This window comes from Trichomycterus rosablanca, chromosome 12 (genome assembly GCF_030014385.1).
Source record: "Trichomycterus rosablanca isolate fTriRos1 chromosome 12, fTriRos1.hap1, whole genome shotgun sequence".
Classification (NCBI taxonomy): domain Eukaryota; kingdom Metazoa; phylum Chordata; class Actinopteri; order Siluriformes; family Trichomycteridae; genus Trichomycterus; species Trichomycterus rosablanca.
The window spans coordinates 12,460,985-12,475,995 of record NC_085999.1 but is presented as its reverse complement, the minus strand read 5'-3'; the positions used below and the strand labels follow the sequence as shown (position 1 = coordinate 12,475,995).

Here is a 15,011-nt window from a genome sequence, read left to right as displayed (position 1 = left end):
TTTAAATTAGATTAAATTACACTGGTTCACTGCTGATCTTCTCATGCTGTAATAGCCAGAAAATAAAACAGATTCCACAAAAAAACTAAAAAGAATTAGAGTGGGTTCAAAACCTTTCTGTCTGTGTAAATGCTAACAAAATGTTTACAAGCTGCTGTTATTTCTGTCTAGGCTGTAGCCGTACTAAATGGCTAACAGGACTGATCAGATGAAAAGAAAAGCCAGTGGCTGTTTTCATGTTCACATCTGAGTACTGTGCAGCTCTGTTAGGGTGTTAGAGCCTGCAGACGCTGTACATGCATGTTTACAAGATTAAAGAGCACAAACAGAGCCAGGCAGCACGAGCAGGCACAGCGGAGATATGTTTATTACATAACAGAGAGTGGCATGCCCAAGGAACGAGACTGTACAAACCAGAAATAATCTATTAATACTGCTGCTACTAGTGCTATTAGTGCTACCGCAACTGGTACAACTACTGCTGCTGCTAATACTACTGCTTCTTCTAGTACAACTACTACTACTGCTTCAGCTACTGCTGCTAATACTACTGCTTCTTTTAGTACAACAAGTACTGCTGCTTCAGCTGCTGCTAATACTACTGCTTCTTCTACTACTACTAGAACTACTGCTGCTGCTACCACTTCAGCTGCTGCTACTTCTACTGCTTATTCTAGTACTACTACTACTAATGATGCTGCTACTACTACTACTACTGCAGCTATATCTACTACTAGTACTACTACTACTGCTGCAGCTACTTCTACTGCTTATTCTAGTACTACTACTACTAATGATGCTGCTACTACTACTACTGCTGCAGCTATATCTACTACTAGTACTACTACTACTGCTGCAGCTATATCTACTACTAGTACTACTATTGCTGCTGCAGCTATAGCTAATACTAGTACTACTGTTGCTGCTGCGGGTACTTCTACGGCTAGGGCAGGTGCTACTAGTAGTACTACTACTGCTGCTGCAGCCATACAGTAGCTACTACTAGTACTGCTGTAGCTATAGCTAATACTAGTACTACTATTGCTGCTGCAGCTATAGCTACTACTAGTACTACTACTACTGTTGCAGCTATAGTTACTTCTAGTACTACTACTACTGCTGCAGCTATAGCTACTAATGGTACTGTTATTGCTGCTGCAGCTAAAGTCACTACTACTGTTGCTACTGCTACTACTGCTTCTACTTCTACTAGTATTACTAATGCTGCTGCCACTACTACTAGTACAACTGCTACTACTGCTGCTAGTCCTACTGCTACCACTACTACTGCTGCAGCTATATCTACTACTAGTACTACTACTACCACTACTGCTGCAGCTATAGCTACTAATGGTACTATTATTGCTGCTGTGGCTACTTCTACTGCTAGTGCAGCTGCTACTACTAGTACTACTACTGCAGCTATAGCTACTACTAGTACTACTACTACTACAGCTATTACTAGTATTACTACTACTGCTGCTACTACTAGTACTACTACTACTGCAGCTATTACTAGTATTACTACTACTGCTCCTACTACTGCTGCAGCTATAGCTACTACTACTACTACTACTGCCTCTATTACTAGTATTACTACTACTACTGCTAATATCAGAAATCTGCTCACTCTCCTCCAGCTACAACACTTCTTATACACAAGATATTCACAATGTTAACACTGTTTACACAATATTTAAACAGATGGTGTTTCTTCAAAACACAGTTAGTCTCATGCAGACCATGTGCACATCTTCCACCAAATATTGTTTCTTAAAACACCCTCCCCCTCCATTTAAAAGCTTTGACCATTGAAAGTTGGGTTTGTGAGCTGTCTCCCTATCCCTGATGGTCCCATCATACCCAAACATCGTGCCCAACCCTGCACTGTGAGCTCCAAAACCATTCACATAACATTTTAATGTACTCCAGCCTCATCCCTCCACATATCATCTGCATTAAAAACAATTTCCTCAATTTTCTGCATCATCTATATCTACATGATAAAGACACTAGACTGTGTGGTAAAACATGACCTAGTCTGCAGTGTTTTGTATATTCTAAATTAATTGCAGTTATTTGGCACCATACAGCATGAACTTCTAAACCACTAAATAGTGCTGGAGCGAGAACAAGGACAAATCTGTCGAGATTTGTTCATACAAAATATGCTAATAAGAGACTCTGATCAGGATTGTAGGGTTAATGATGAATAAATGAGCAAAAACTAAAGTCTTGTCCTTACTGTTAACACTCCATTCACTACCATCACCACACATATAATGTACAACTCACCCCATGTCTAATGTTGCTATTAGCATATGTTTTATTTTATCTCTCATTCCTGCAAAAAATCTGTGGTGTAAACACATCTCACAGTTGTAGCTAGCCAGATCAACAGAACTAAGGTGGAACAAGCTTCAAGTTCCTGGGCGTCCACATCTCTGAGGATCTTTCCTGGACCTTCAATACTTCTTGTTTGGTTAAGAAAGCGCAACAGCATCTTGCTTTCTTGAGTAGACAGAGCAAGTCCTGCTAGGAGAGCATATTGACCAACTGTATGACAGCCTGGTACAGCAGCTCCACTGTGGCTGACAGGAAAGGTGGTGAAGAGCACACAGTACATCACTGGCGTACAGCTCCCTGCCAGTGGAGAGCTTCACTACCAGCACAGTGTACACAGAGCACACAGTTAAATCAGGGACTCCTCTCACCCCCACCACAGATTGTATAAACTTCTGCCTTCTGGGAGTATCTGTGCCAGAACCAGTCAGCTTAGGAGCAGTTTTTTTTTTTTCTTCATCCATCACTCTGCTGAGCTCCTCACTATAGTGAATATATTACTGCCCACTACTACACTGAACTCCGCACTATACTGATAAACCATAATGCATAAACTGGAATGATTAGTGCACAATGACACTATTTACACCTCTGCTAGATACTAACTATATTTCATTGCTTTGTACTGGTTCAATGAATCAAATCAATGAATCAATTAACCTATCTGTCTGTCTATATACAGTGTATCACAAAAGTGAGTACACCCCTCACATTTCTGCAAATATTTCATTATATCTTTTAATGGGACAACACTATAGACATGAAACTTGGATATAACTTAGAGTAGTCAGTGTACAGCTTGTATAGCAGTGTAGATTTACTGTCTTCTGAAAATAACTCAACACAGCCATTAATGTCTAAATAGCTGGCAACATAAGTGAGTACACCCCACAGTGAACATGTCCAAATTGTGCCCAAATGTGTCGTTGTCCCTCCCTGGTGTCATGTGTCAAGGTCCCAGGTGTAAATGGGGAGCAGGGCTGTTAAATTTGGTGTTTTGGGTACAATTCTCTCATACTGGCCACTGGATATTCAACATGGCACCTCATGGCAAAGAACTCTCTGAGGATGTGAGAAATAGAATTGTTGCTCTCCACAAAGATGGCCTGGGCTATAAGAAGACTGCCAACACCCTGAAACTGAGCTACAGCATGGTGGCCACGGTCATACAGCGGTTTTCCAGGACAGGTTCCACTCGGAACAGGCTTCGCCAGGGTCGACCAAAGAAGTTGAGTCCACGTGTTCGGCGTCATATCCAGAGGTTGGCTTTAAAAAATAGACACATGAGTGCTGCCAGCATTGCTGCAGAGGTTGAAGACGTGGGAGGTCAGCCTGTCAGTGCTCAGACCATACGCCGCACACTGCATCAACTCGGTCTGCATGGTCGTCATCCCAGAAGGAAGCTGACGCACAAGAAAGCCAGCAAACAGTTTGCTGAAGACAAGCAGTCCAAGAACATGGATTACTGGAATGCCCTGTGGTCTGACGAGACAAAGATAAACTTGTTTGGCTCAGATGGTGTCCAGCATGTGTGGCGGCGCCCTGGTGAGAAGTACCAAGACAACTGTATCTTGCCTACAGTCAAGCATGGTGGTGGTAGCATCATGGTCTTGGGCTGCATGAGTGTTGCTGGCACTGGGGAGCTGCAGTTCATTGAGGGAAACATGAATTCCAACATGTACTGTGACATTCTGAAACAGAGCATGATCCCCTCCCTTCGAAAACTGGGCTTCATGGCAGTTTTCCAACAGGATAACGACCCCAAACACAACCTCCAAGATGACAACTGCCTTGCTGAGGAAGCTGAAGGTAAAGGTGATGGACTAAACCCAATTGAGCACCTGTGGCGCATCCTCAAGTGGAAGGTGGAGGAGTTCAAGGTGTCTAACATCCACCAGCTCCGTGATGTCATCATGGAGGAGTGGAAGAGGATTCCAGTAGCAACCTGTGCAGCTCTGGTGAATTCCATGCCCAGGAGGGTTAAGGCAGTGCTGGATAATAATGGTGGTCACACAAAATATTGACACTTTGGGCACAATTTGGACATGTTCACTGTGGGGTGTACTCACTTATGTTGCCAGCTATTTAGACATTAATGGCTGTGTGTTGAGTTATTTTCAGAAGATAGTAAATCTACACTGCTATACAAGTTGTACACTGACTACTCTAAGTTATATCCAAGTTTTATTTCTATAGTGTTGTCCCATGAAAAGATATAATAAAATATTTGCAGAAATGTGAGGGGTGTACTCACTTTTGTGATACACTGTATCTATTGTGAGAGAAAAATGTTAATTAACACTAGAAGTATTACTGATACTTAGAATGTGTAGATATATTTAGGGTGTGGTTGCCCTAAATATCATATTCCAATATCCCAATAATACTGCTACAATGGAAAGTGGTAAGTGGTGCATGTGACAAGAAGTGCGTCAGTTGTATTGTATGACCTCCAAAACCTAGTTCTAGCTGATCAGACCAGGTCCTATGCTCTAAATCTCTGTTAATAGTGGAATCTTCCACCTGTCCTACACGGTCACTGATGGGAGTATAAAGGGTGATTATTTTCATTCCTTCTTATCGCATTTGCAGAGTTTTCATTCCAGAGTTTTATTCTTCTCTACAGAGAAGAATAGAACTCTTTTCTACTCATAATCTATCTATCTATGTTAACTAGTCAGTGTATCTACTTAGTAGTGTATTATCTTTTGCTCTACTGCTACAGCATGCAATACATTAGCAAATATAGTGTGCAGTACCTGCATGGTTTTAATTATAAAAGCTCACAGACATGATTCAAAGCTTAGATTACAGTAATTAATTCCAATCAAACAAACAAACAGAAACACAAATTAAATTCAATTCAATTAAATAATGCCTTAAACTATCCATTAATTGCCTAATTTGGGTGTTTTGTTTATGCACGCCTGTCACATTAGGGTCTGTGTTGATATAAACGCACTGTAATTTGAAATAATTTGCAACATGAAATATATCAATCATTAAAGTATAAAAATGCAGATCTAGTCGCCCCTCTCGGATTATGGTGACCACAAACTGTTGAGCAGCTGAAGTCTCATATCAAGCAAGGAAACAGAAAATTTTTTTTTGGAGTGTATTTGAAGGCAACAAATTCTAAATTTGTTTCTATTTACAAACTACAATAAAGCTTATTTTTACTTTTTTTCTTTATACCTTTGTAAGTGAAATAAAGATTCAAGAGAATTAACAAATCACACAATTCTTTTAACTGCATTTTACAAAACGACCAGATTGTTCTTAAAATTAGGTTTGTATAATATTTGCACATTTGTATCCATTTAATGTAATATCATTTGGAAAAAAAAAAGATAAGCATGAATAACCTAATGGGCATAAATTCAGTTAGGATCACTTTAGAACCCCACCCATGCATAAACAGGAAGTAGTTCTGAGTCATGATGTACTGTATAGGAGGAAGCTGCTTGTATAGTGAAAAAGAGCATCAGTTGAATACACTAAAGCACTTCACTTGTATTTAATTTTATACAATTATGTTAGAATTCGACCATAATTCCATTGTCAACAGGTCAACAGGTACTGCTAGGCTGTCACAATAACATGATTCATGAAGTTGCTATATTAGTTAATTACATTTTATTATAAATGATTATAATTTTCACACTAAATTAATCATTAAACAGAAGTTTGCTGCTACCATCTTCTCCAAAATCACTTTTAAATGGCTCTTAATACATAGAGGTGTGACTTACCAGCCTAATATCTGTGTTTAGTTTCCAAACTTACGAGGTTCTTTAAAAAGTTTCTGCAGTTTTTAAAACTCTATTTATTAAGAATTTCAAAAACATTTTACATCACTTTCCTACAGTCACCTTCCAAAATTTTTTTTCCAGCATCATAACAACTTTATAATGCCATCAGCAAGAAATATTTTTGGTTGATCACGTAGCCAGTGATGCACCGCTGCTTTTACATCATCATCACTTGAAAATCTTCATCCCCTTAAAGTTTCTTTGAGCGTCCAAAAAGGTGGAAATCAGATGGCACTAAATCCAGACTATAAGCTCACAAAAACGACCAATTTCCAACTACTCCTCCCACCCTCACTGGCTCTCACAGAAATATAATAGTGTGGAAACACTTCGAAGTGTGGAAACTTTTTGAAGATCCCTCAGACTTTCTCTAGTGTGTGTTTGTCTTTACTGGGTTTCAAGTTTACCGCCTTGCCATTCTGTTGCTTGCTGTATAAGAATGTATTTGTAAAGAATGTATTTTTTCTTTGCTTGCTTCTAGTGTGATAGTGTGATTACTTCTACTACTTAATTAAGTCCAATTTGATCAACAAAATATTTTGTCTTGAATAAATACAAGTATATTTGCTTCTGGTAAATCAACAATTCATGTGAAACCTTCTTCTTCTTCCGTTGGCTGTTCCAGTTAAGAGTCGCCACAGCGGATCATTCATCACTATTTTGCTCTTTCCTGAATATCCTCCTCCGTCACACCAAACACCTGCATGTCCTTCCTCACCACATCAATCATGTCCAAAACCAATGTGCATAATTCACTTATTAAAATCACCCCCTTTCTCCTCCCCCTCAATTGTATGTGAGCCTTTCATGGCGCTCTTTTTATTCATCAGACAGGTAAGGGAAGTACACCCCCCCCCCCCCCCAGCTTTGGTACATTTCCTTTATTGAGCTACCTGAGCTGCCTTTTCTTTATGCAAACTATCATGCAAACACACATTTAAAATGCAGAAACATAGTGAAGATCTGCAAAAGCTAACCTCTGACATCCCTAATGAAAGCCGTGCTTAAACATTTCACATCAACATGTCAGAAGTGACACGCAGGAAAAACGATTTGATTTATCCATGTGTAATGCATACTGAGTAAAAAAAACAACACATTAGATTAAATTGAGATGCCAAAGAGAAAAGCAAAATGAAACAGGCCTAAACCACCCTAATTAAAGTTAGAAAGTCATGCATCAGTAAGCTATTCGGGCTGTAAGGACGGAGAACGTGACAGAGTGGACCGTACGTACACTATATGAACATGAGCCCCAAATGCAGCCCAAAAGCTTTAATGCAATAAAGGTCCACTGTTAATGGTCCATTCTGAGTGCAGTTTCTGTTTACGTCCAATCAATCCCACGAAGGCAGCTGTTTCCTCACACTCACAGCCTGCTTTCATGCTGTTCTTCAATGGTCAGGACACCCACAGGACCACCACAGAGCAGGTATTATTTAGGTGTTGGATCATTCTCAGCACTGCAGCGACGCTGACATGGTGGTGGTGTGTTAGTGTGTGTTGTGCTGGTATGAGTGGATCAGACACAGCAGCGCTGCTGGAGTTTTTAAATACCGTGTCCACTCACTGTCCACTCTATTAGACACTCCTACCTAGTTGGTCCACCTTGTAGATGTGAAGTCAGAGACGATCGCTCATCTATTGCTGCTGTTTGAGTTGGTCATCTTCTAGACCTTCATCAGTGGTCACAGGACGCTGCCCGCGGGGCGCTGTTGGCTGGATATTTTTGGTTGGTGGACTATTCTCAGTCCAGCAGTGACAGTGAGGTGTTTAAAAACTCCAGCAGCGCTGCTGTGTCTGATCCTTTCATACCAGCACAACACACACTAACTCACCACCATCATGTCAGTGTCACTGCAGTGCTGAGAATGATCCACCACCCAAATAATACCTGCTCTGTAGTGGTCCTGTGGGGGTGCTGACCATTGAAGAACAGCATGAAAGGGGCTAACAAAGCATGTAGAGAAACAGATGGACTACAGTCAGTAATTGTAGAACTACAAAGTGCTTCTATATGGTAAGTGGAGCTGATAAAATGGACAGTGAGTAGAAACAAGGAGGTGGTTTTAATGTTATGGCTGATCGGTGTATATACACAATATAAATAACAATTGCAGTGTCTATCTGTGAAGGGCCTTAATTATGTAGTTTATGATTCTTATGACCATATAAACCATAACGTTATAACCATAAACCATTGAAGAGACGTTAATCATTTATAAAAATTAGTCTTTAGAGCTACTTGAGTGTGCCTTTACAATGACAGATCTCCAGCCATACACAACTGTCCTCAGTGAATGAACACAGAGAAACACCCTGACCTCTACACTGCCCCCTCCCAGTTTAGCAATGTTCTAGCTCAAAAAGAGCAGCATGTCCCTGCATCACAGCAGCAAGGACACTTGACTGAAGCTGGATTAAAAGGAGATCACACAGACAAATCAGATTGCCTCATCTCACCTCGTCTCAAAGAGAAGCTCACGCAGCATTACGGAGTGATCTCAGTGCAGCTGTTTTTCACCTGAGCGAGATTAACTAAACCTCTCAGAGTGATGGACTACGCCACGTTCACCATACTGATAATCCTTAATGACACTGCCAAAGCAACTGGCTAATGAAATGCTTTACTCATAATTCAGCCAGGCAGTGAAACTCTCTCCAGACGATCCCAGCATCGATGCTTATGAGCTGTTTGAAATTCTGCTGGCAGCACTTTGCATAAAACCAAACCTGGAGATTTTTTTATGAAGTTTTGGAATGAAAGTGTCAAAAAGACAAATTGTAATAATTTTATGATGGTGTAGAGATTCCAGTGACAGACATAAGCTCATTTGGACAGAATTTGATTTACATGGGGGTTTGGGATTTGTATCTTTTACAGGTGCTTGCTTTATTTATTTATTTATTACATTTTATTTCATTGTTTTAGTTTATTCCCATAATGAAAAAACGCACAACCAATTGTTCTTAAAAAAACCCCCAAAAAAAAACAAAGCAACAATGATGACACTCTCGAAGAGCATCAAGAGAAACTGGAAAACCCTATCAATAACTATGCCTTATTTATCTTATTACAACTCTGTACTTCTGTTGTTTGTTGTGTTACACACTCCATTGATGATGCTTCCTTGGTTCCAATAAAAACAGAAGAAAATGTGGGCCGGTTCTCTGAATATCAAGGTTCTAAGAAGCCTGAATAGATCTATCTCAAGATCCAGAGTTATATTCATTTGAAAGGAGCTGTGGATGCATGTGGAACTACTGAAAATCATATTAAAAAGAATTACACCGTGTCCTTTAATTTGGAGCTGCTTTCCATGGTTGGTGCTACAGACTTAATTGTAACTTTAAGCCCTATGCTAATATTTAATAAGTTTAAACCCCAGGTCATGGCATGGTGTTTGCAGAAGGTGCTGCAGATTTTGAATAGATCTAATTTTAACTTATCAATCTATACTTATTTGATTTTTAAAAACAATTAACAATGAATTCAAAATGAAATAGGGGAATGTCTAACTAACATATTTAGTATTCATATTGAAAGGTGAACTGTTACCACAATCTAATCTTAATCAATTTCCATCAGTATTAATAAAGTTTCCTTTAACTAACATTTCCTTTCTCCTTACCAGCCATCCATCAAATCCATCCATCTATCCCATCCAATCCATTCATTCCATACATCCACTCCTCCTTCCTATTCATCTGCCCGTCTTATCCATCCCATCCATCCATTTATTTTATCCACTCCATCCCTATATCTCTTCCATCCATTAACCCATCATTTACATTACATTTACATTTTCAGCATTTAACAGACGCCTTTATCCGAAGCGACTTACAGTACAGTTACAGTATACAATCTGAGCAACTGAGGGTTCAGGGCCTTGCTCGAGGGCCCAACAGCAGCAACCTGGCAGTGGTGAGGCTAGAACCAGCAACCTTTTGATTATTAGTCCAGTACCCTAACCACTAGGCTACATCAGTCCAATCCCTCCCTCCATCCATCCATCTATTTATCAATGAATCCATCCTATCCATCCAATCCATTCATTCCACCCGTCCATACCTCCCTCTCGTCATCCCTTTATCCATTCCATCTCTCCCATTCATCCATTTATCCACTCCATCCCTCCCATTCATCCATCCATCCCATCCTATTCATCCAATACTATTCATCCATCATCCTATTCTATTCATCCATCCATCCTATTCTATTCATCCATCCATCCCATCCTATTCATCCATCCAATACTATTCATCCATCATCCCATCCTATTCATCCCATCCCTCACATAAAATCTATCCCATTAATTTCATACATCCATCCATCCATCCCTCCCATTATCTTATCTCTTCCATTCATCCATCCATACCATCCCATCATTCCATCCCATCTAACCCATTAATTTCATACATATATTCCTCCCTCCTGTCATCCCTCTATACATTCCATCTCTCCCATTCATCTATTTATCGATTCGATCCACTCTATTCCACACATTCATCCACCTACCCATACTATCCATTTATCCCAATCTATCCATCCCATCCATCCATTCATCCATCTCCCATCCAATCCATCAATCCAATCCATCCTATACATCTTTGCATGTGCTCTAGAGATGATGAATGTGGCTGCATTTATTTGTTCCTGTTTTGGCCAGACATAGTGCTTGTTGTTCTGCCAATGAGTTCAATCTTCATTCCATCAAACCAGAAAAACGTTTCCTACTGTTGCCAGAGTTCTTCACATGCTGTTTGGCCAGCTCCAGATGAACAGTTTTGTGTTTTATACAACTGTGACTTCAATCTTGTCATAAAGGCCCATTTTATGAAACGCTGCGCAGGTTCTCCTATCTCTCCACAGGACTCTCAAACTCTAACCTCTCCGTGCTCCCAGGTTTGCATCAGCGTTTAAAACCTCTAGCAGGATCTAATGTTTAGCTCACTCACATTTCATTACACATCACTGTTGCCTGGCACAAATCAAATCCATCATATCGCTTCTTCTGTAGCATGGGCAGGTGGAGATGCAGAGGTGCCCTTAAAAGCTGAACTCCACTTTCTCCTCCAGTCACATCCCTATTGATTTAACTCTCTAGCGGGCAATACGATGGCGGAGCGGAAATCTCGTCCTGCCGTGTGTTTGATGAGGAGGTGCGCCGTCACCTCTCATTTCCATCAAACAGCTTGGCTCCTGCACGCAGAGATTGAGTTATGGCCTTCAGATCAGTCAGAATGAATGCATCAGTCTGTTAGAAGTGAGCATCTTATACTGAGAGGGAGTGTGAGCAGGGCCATAAGAATAGATTGGAATGCAATGGACTGAAGCCAAAGATACAGGAGACTCATTTTACGCTCCTGGTGCCCTGAAATATATGTATGTGTCCTAAAGCAGCCATTCTGCATTTTGTAATATTGTGTGCCACCAAGCAGCAGGAGAAAGGCCAGATGCTGTTGATTTAAATCCGTTTTTCTTTTTTTTGCTTTAGCCTGAACAAGCTTTTAAGGCCTCAAAGGCTGGACTGATAAGGGAGGAGCAGTTTGGAAAGGTCACTCTCAGAAACAGAAGTGTCCAAACTCACATCCGCTTGTCGAGATGTGTGAGTGGTTGTGTGGGAGCATTAACTCTGACAGTAAAAACACATTCCTGCCAGGCATATCCACAGTTTTTGAAACTACTGTAGTAAATAGCCGCATCAGTACATCTCAAAAAGATTTATTAATGTTGGCAGCACAGTGGCGTGGTAAATATCACTGTTGCCTCACAGCGAGAAGGTTCGATTCCCAGGTGGAGCGGTCTGGGTCGTTTTTGTGCTCTCCCCGTTTCTGTGTGGGTTTGTTTTGGGACCTCTGGTTTCCTCCCACAGTCCAAAGACATGCAGTTAGGTTAGATGTGAATGTGTGTGATGGACTGGCAACCTATCCACTGTGTTTCCTACCTTTCACCTGGTGAACTGTACCCACCGTGAACCTGAATTTGATAAAGCGGTGTTAAAACGGATGATGAATGAATGAATATTGCCTGGTAGCTAGTATGTGGTATGGACCACAGCCTCTTGTTGAAATAGAGACAAAAACAGTGTTGAACAGTAATGAAGCTTAATTACATTTCTCTGTGAGAGTGTGGTTGTGTTGTTTCTATTTAAATCAATCAATTTGTTTCTGATTAGCTGAGTCTCATTTCTACAGGCAACATACACAAATCGTCAAATTTGGAGCTGTGTAGAATCACTTGAATGAATAGATGCATCAGTGAATCAATTGGAAAATATGTGATAGCAGATCTGATCTATCTGTCTGTCTATGTCTGGCTGTCTATCTCTTTATCTGTCTGTCTTTTTGTCTCTATCTGTCTATCTACCTATTTATCTGTCTATATGTCTGTCTATCTACCTATTTATCTGTCTGTATGTCTATCTATCTATCTGCATGTCTGTCTATCTACCTATTTATCTGTCTGTATGTCTATCTATCTATCTGCATGTCTGTCTATCTACCTATTTATCTGTCTGTCTGTCTATCTACCTATTTATCTGTCTGTATGTCTATCTATCTATCTGCATGTCTGTCTATCTACCTATTTATCTGTCTGTCTGTCTATGTACCTATTTATCTGCCTGTATGTCTATCTAACAATCTGTCTGTTTGTCTGTCTGTTTATCTATCTGTCTATATATCTATCTGTCTACCTATCTTTCCATCTATCTATCCGTCCGTCCGTCCATCCATCCATCCACCTGTCTGTCTGTCTGTATATCTGTCTGTCTGTCTGTCTGTCTGTCTGTCTGTCTGTCTGTCTGTCTATCTATCTATCTATCTATCTATCTATCTATCTATCTATCTCTGCCTGTCTATATCCATCCATCCATCCATCTGTCTGTCTATCAGTCAGTCAGTCAGTCTCTCTGTGTTCTTGTCTGTGTGGCTGTCTGTCTATTTATTTATATACAGTGTATCACAAAAGTGAGTACACCCCTCACATTTCTGCAGATATTTAAGTATATCTTTTCATGGGACAACACTGACAAAATGACACTTTGACACAATGAAAAGTAGTCTGTGTGCAGCTTATATAACAGTGTAAATTTATTCTTCCCTCAAAATAACTCAATATACAGCCATTAATGTCTAAACCACCGGCAACAAAAGTGAGTACACCCCTAAGAGACTACACCCCTAAATGTCCAAATTGAGCACTGCTTGTCATTTTCCCTCCAAAATGTCACGTGACTTGTTAGTGTTACTAGGTCTCAGGTGTGCATAGGGAGCAGTTGTGTTCAATTTAGTAGTACAGTTCTCACACTCTCTCATACTGGTCACTGAAAGTTCCAACATGGCACCTCATGGCAAAGAACTCTCTGAGGATCTTAAAAGACGAATTGTTGCGCTACATGAAGATGGCCAAGGCTACAAGAAGATTGCCAACACCATGAAACTGAGCTGCAGCACAGTGGCCAAGATCATCCAGCGTTTTAAAAGAGCAGGGTCCACTCAGAACAGACCTCGCGTTGGTCGTCCAAAGAAGCTGAGTGCACATGCTCAGCGTCACATCCAACTGCTGTCTTTGAAAGATAGGCGCAGGAGTGCTGTCAGCATTGCTGCAGAGATTGAAAAGGTGGGGGGTCAGCCTGTCAGTGCTCAGACCATACGCCGCACACTACATCAAATTGGTCTGCATGGCTGTCACCCCAGAAGGAAGCCTCTTCTGAAGTCTCTACACAAGAAAGCCCGCAAACAGTTTGCTGAAGACATGTCAACAAAGGACATGGATTACTGGAACCATGTCCTATGGTCTGATGAGACCAAGATTAATTTGTTTGGTTCAGATGGTCTCAAGCATGTGTGACGGCAATCAGGTGAGGAGTACAAAGATAAGTGTGTCATGCCTACAGTCAAGCATGGTGGTGGGAATGCCATGGTCTGGGGCTGCATGAGTGCAGCAGGTGTTGGGGAGTTACATTTCATTGAGGGACACATGAACTCCAATATGTACTGTGAAATACTGAAGCAGAGCATGATCCCCTCCCTCCGGAAACTGGGTCGCAGGGCAGTGTTCCAGCATGATAATGACCCCAAACACACCTCTAAGACGACCACTGCTTTATTGAAGAGGCTGAGGGTAAAGGTGATGGACTGGCCAAGCATGTCTCCAGACCTAAACCCAATAGAACATCTTTGGGGCATCCTCAAGCGGAAGGTGGAGGAGCGCAAAGTCTCGAATATCTGCCAGCTCCGTGATGTCGTCATGGAGGAGTGGAAAAGCATTCCAGTGGCAACCTGTGAAGCTCTGGTAAACTCCATGCCCAGGAGAGTTAAGGCAGTTCTGGGAAATAATGGTGGCCACACAAAATATTGACACTTCAGGAACTTTCACTAAGGGGTGTACTCACTTTTGTTGCCGGTGGTTTAGACATTAATGGCTGTATATTGAGTTATTTTGAGGGAAGAATAAATTTACACTGTTATATAAGCTGCACACAGACTACTTTTCATTGTGTCAAAGTGTCATTTTGTCAGTGTTGTCCCATGAAAAGATATACTTAAATATCTGCAGAAATGTGAGGGGTGTACTCACTTTTGTGATACACTGTATCTGTCTGCCTGTCTGTCCATCTATCTAATCCATCCATCCATATCAAATCCTTGTCTCTGAAACATATTTCCTGTAACAGTTCAGGCTCTTGTGTAAAGGACAGTTTAAACCTCCCACTGTTCTGGTAAACCCTGAATGTCAGAGGCTTTCACAAATTTCAGGTGGCTCTCCAAAGTACGTATGATGACATAAATCTGGCCTTAGGCTGTCAATTCTTCAACCCAGATATGGCAAAAGAATTTACTGAAAGCCAG

The 15,011-nt window shown here is 40.9% G+C and overlaps 1 protein-coding gene across 1 annotated transcript in view; it reads right to left on the bottom strand.

Annotated features, from left to right (window-relative positions):
* The window catches only part of igsf3 (immunoglobulin superfamily, member 3), a 237,565-nt gene that overhangs the window by 73,405 nt on the left and 149,149 nt on the right, over positions 1-15,011 (bottom strand). The gene's annotated exons all lie outside the window — the stretch shown is intronic.